Here is a 4,670-nt window from a genome sequence, read left to right on the forward strand (position 1 = left end):
CAGTCTTTAAGAAGAGGTAGGTTTCGAACTCGGCATCCGTTTCATGGAGTCATGCATCCTTCGTGGCACCGTCCGCATGGGACACCCCTGGGGACAGACCCTGGGGGGCTGGAACGGCCCCCGCGTGGAGTCCCCGGGCTCCTGGGGTGGCTGTCGCTGTCCTCGGAGGCCTTTGCTGGCCCCGGCGGCCTGCGCGTTCCGCCCAATCGAAGCTCCTCTGTCCCTGGCGGAAGGGACTTTCAGGTCCTCGGCGGCTCCTGAGCAGCCCTAAGTGTCCGGATTCCTGCAACGGCCTCTGTCCAGAAGCCTCATTTACCTGCAGCCCCCGTCTCCGGAGGACAGGGCGCGCCCGCTGGCCAGCCCTGAGGCTCGCCCCCCACACGGCACTGGGCTTCTGCCCGGCCGGTGTCCTACCTGGGCCACCCTCCCCCGAGAAATGTCGGGGCGTCGGACCCCTGTCCTCATCAGATTCGGGTGTGAAGGGCAGCGTGCTCGGTGCCGTTTTCTCCGGCCAGGTGTGGCCCCGGTCAGAACGATTCTCAGTGAATTCTGTTAGGGCCCCGGGGAAGACCGTGCGTGCTGCGTCCCCCTGCGTCCCAGCGCTCACCGACCCGTTCCCCCTGCAGCTTCGTCGGAACGTCTTCCGAGGTGACGACGACCTGGCAGGGCGGGCGCCCAGGCGCTCAGCGGGGGCTCTGTGACAGAAAGCGGGTCACGAGACGGGCCGAGTCTGCTGCCCGCGGACGAGCGTCCCGCTGGGACCCAGAGCAGAGGGACGCGGGAGGGGACTCGAGCTCAGGCTCACGCCGTGGCCTCGGCGGAGACCGCGCCCTCGCACGGAAGTGACAGGACAGAGGACAGTGGTTTGGAGGTGTGGGGACCGGTGGAGGCCGACGGCCAGTCAGTGAGGTCTGCTCTGCAGAGGGCACGGGTGCCCGGTCCCAGCTGAGGTCCGAGGCGTCTGGGGGCAGCTCCGTCCTTCCTGGCGGAGGGGGCCGCGAACCTGCCTGGCTCTCGGGCAGGTGGGAGGAGCTTTCCTCGCGTCTGTTTCTTCCCGTCGCTCACGTCACGGGGGTGCGCGTCGCGGCCGGCACCTCTGCTCGCGTCGGCCTCCAGGTCGTGGGGTCCCGGTTGCTGCCCACACTGGGCCCCCGACCTGTCGGCAGCGGCCACACGGCCCGTCTCTCTTTCCCGGCAGCACGTGCCTCGCCTGCCCGAGGACAGGTGGCTCCTGGTGTCCCCCCCCAGTCCCTCTGCCGGTCCCTCCTCCCTCTCCCTCCTCCCCCTGTGGTCTCGTCCCTTGGTGTAAAGTGCCCCCCAGAGGCTGGCGGTCCCCAAGCCGGCGTCTGCACCTGCCACCTGCCCCCGAACGCCAGGTCGCCTGCCCCTGCCACAGCCCTGTCCACGCGTCCGGGGAGCACGTCAGGCTCAGGACGTCCGTGCCAAGGCCCTAACGTTTTCGCCGTGCTTCCGCCCACGCTTCCCCGTCACCGTTTACGGTGACCCCGGAGCCCAAAGAGCTGGGTGTTTTCTCTGAGGGCGGTATGGTGTGCGGGGCACGTGCGGTCACTCCCTCAGACGCCCGCACCTGCCTCCAGCCGTGTCACAGCGGTCGTCCCTGGACGGGGAGCCACGGGGCGGGGCGGGGTGGGCTGCCAGGGCAGAGGGTCCTCGTTCCCCCCTCGTGGCCGGTGGCGAGTTGCGGATGGCGAGGTGAGCGTGATCCGCAGACCCTCGTGACGTCTGTGAGAACAAGAGCGCCGGACGCCGTGCGTGGACCGACGCCGCGGAGAGGGACCCTCTCCCATGGAAGGGCCAACCGCGCACGCACGCCACGGAGCCAGTGGAACCGACGCAGTTTCAAACCACACAGCTCCGCCGTAGGTCACGTCCAACCGCGTCCGCCTCCAGACGGGGCTTGTTCCGTTTTTGCGGCCTAGGGGCTCCGTGATGACGCAGATGGTGCAGCCCCAGAGGACGGAGGTGTCACCAAGCGGGTGCACGGCGGGGCCATCGGAAAGCCTTCTGCTGCCCCGTGTCTCCCCGGACCGGGCGAGCGAGAGGCCGGGCCACCCGCGGGTCCCGGGGACGCCCTGCCTGGGTGTCGCTCCCACTAGAAGGTGATGCTGCGGGCAGTGCCAAGCCCTCCGCGGCTTCCCACCCGCAGCTTTCCACGGAAGGCGCAGGACGCAGCGCAGGCGTGGTCACCGGCACGGCGCCGGGCGACGGGGCATGGCGTGTCCACCCGCCACTCACGTGGGTCACGCCCCAAACGCAGGCACGTGGAGTCCGCCGGCCCGCGCACCGCCAGCTCCCGGCGCCCAGCGGCACGAAGCCGCCCAGCGCCGCGTTCTGCCAAGCGTGAAACCCTCCTTCCCCGGCGACGACCGCCCGCCTCCCCCGCGTCGGCCAGACAGTGGGGCTGACGCCGCGTTTCCGCCTTGCAAGCCGTGCAGGATTTACCGTCCTTGCACGTGCAGTGACACTGGCCTGAGACCCTGGAAAGGGTCAGTTAAACCACAGGAAGCAGATGCAGCGGCACCTGCCACGCTGTGCCTCACGTCCATCCTCCCCCCAGACAGAACTCACTCAGACACTTCAGAGAAACGGCCCTGTCCCCACTGGGAATTCCTGCGTGACAGGCACCGGCTGGTCCGGCCAGCAGCGCAGAGCAGCTGTGTCGAGAAGCCTCGGTTCTCGGGAACAGGCCCCGTTTTTCTGCACCAGTGGAGAGCAGTGAGTGGTTTATTGCACAGCACCTTTTACGCCTCAAAGAAAGCGTTTCCCGTGACGGGCCCTCGTTTGCCCTCACGGGTTCCAGCTTCCATCCGGGGTGTTGTGTTCCTTTTGGAGTCGAGATGGAATTGACGCGTAACATTACACTTTGGCCGGACCACGTGATTTGCTTTCTCTCTGCGTCGGGAGGTGATCACCTGGAGAGGTCACGTCAACCTCTGTCTCCACGTGCCGTTACGAATCTGTTTCTTGTGATGAGCGCTTTGAGCTCTCCTCTCTGACGACCTTTCAAACAGACCACACAGCCTTGTCAGCCGTAGCCCCCAGGACTTCCTTATTCTGAAACTGGGAGTTTGTACCTTGACCCCTCACATAACGGGTGTTTCTTAGGCATTATCTCAGCTTATGAGATAAAGTAAAGGCAGGTGCACAGCCCGCTATTGCCCGCCCCGCGCTCTCTCACAGTTATGAATTGTGATAAGAACAGTAGCCGCCCGCTGTTTTCCCCTAGATGGGGCACTTCGTGTTTTACCTGCTGGGTGGTGTTCCCTGTTGTCCTCTCACGTTCCAAGGTGAGTCTGAGCTCGGGGGTGCCAAGTGCCCGCACGGCGGAGCGGGACTCGGGCCGAGAGAGGAGAGCCGGACGTCCCTGGACTTCAGGGGAGGCAGAGGGTCAGGGCGGACTTCCCGGAAGAGGAGAATTTGCGGCAGAAGGAACAGGATTTGTCAGGCAGTGCAGACGGCGAGGACATGGCAAACAGGAAGGGACGGAGTGCCAGCCGCGGGGGGCGGGACCGTCCAGTTCGCCTCAAATACAAAGGCACACGTGATACAGGAGGGTTGAATAGAAGATGATTTGTATTTTGTCATCAAAACTATAAAAATGTAATGACGCGATTTCCCAGTGCTCGTGTGCATAAGGGAAATACGTAAAATGCCACCTCTGGTTAATTTTCTGAGGAAAACACCCAGAGAAATGGTATTCATTTTGAGATAGCAAGTTCCAATTACTTATAACAAGACAGATGTTTTAACACTACCCATTAGGGTATGAGGAAAATCCCGTAGAATTCTTCAGGGATACTGAGGAAAGCAGTAAAGTATTCAGCACCCCGCGCGTGTTCGAGCCTCTGCAGCGTTCACATAATTTGCCCTCTCGCTGATGGCGGTCCATTCCCCACAGGCGTCTAGTTTGTCAGAGACAATTAACAATTGATAACAGGCTCGAATAGCTCGCCTGATACCTCATCTACGGGATGGGCTGTTCCGGCCACTTCCTGAAAATCAAAGCAGAGGTCACTGACCGAGGGGGACAAGCGCACGGCCGTAAGCTCTGCGGTAGTGGGTTTATTTCCCTTTGCTATGGAATTCTGTTCAAGGTCACAGAAGTAAACCATTCCCTAAGAAATGTCCCAGTTCTGGAAAGGACAGAAGGACCTCAGGGCCAGTCACTGCTATGCGGGGGAGGAACGACTGCCGAGACACTCTGGAACCTTCCGCAGAGCGACCGAAACCGCTGCTCCCGGCCTTCGCGTGTTCCGCGTGGTCACGGACGCCCAGGTGAGTGAAAACGGGCGTCCGTGTCCTCACGGTGTCCCGGAGCTGCCCGTCTCCGTCCGAGTGAGTCGTCGTGTGTAAGTTCGTTGTCTTAAACCAGAATTTCTTGCAAAATAAATGGCTCGCTTCCACTGGACTTCAGATTCCAAGAGGAAGCAAAACACGTGCTCACTCAAAATGAGATGCCATCACGTTAGCCTGACACGTGGCTTTTCCTTCCGTGGGAGCCGGGGCTGAGAGGGACGTGGCCGTGTCCCCTCCACACACACACGTCCGGCGCTGGTGGCTGCTATGGGTGCCCTCCCAGCGGGGGGTCACCTGCCCAAAGTGTCCCTTTGCCTGCTGTGTTCGAGTCCCCATGTGACCAGACACTGCGC

The sequence above is a fragment of the Pteropus medius genome, unplaced genomic scaffold (genome assembly GCF_902729225.1).
Source record: "Pteropus medius unplaced genomic scaffold, Ma_sr-lr_union100, whole genome shotgun sequence".
Taxonomy (NCBI): domain Eukaryota; kingdom Metazoa; phylum Chordata; class Mammalia; order Chiroptera; family Pteropodidae; genus Pteropus; species Pteropus medius.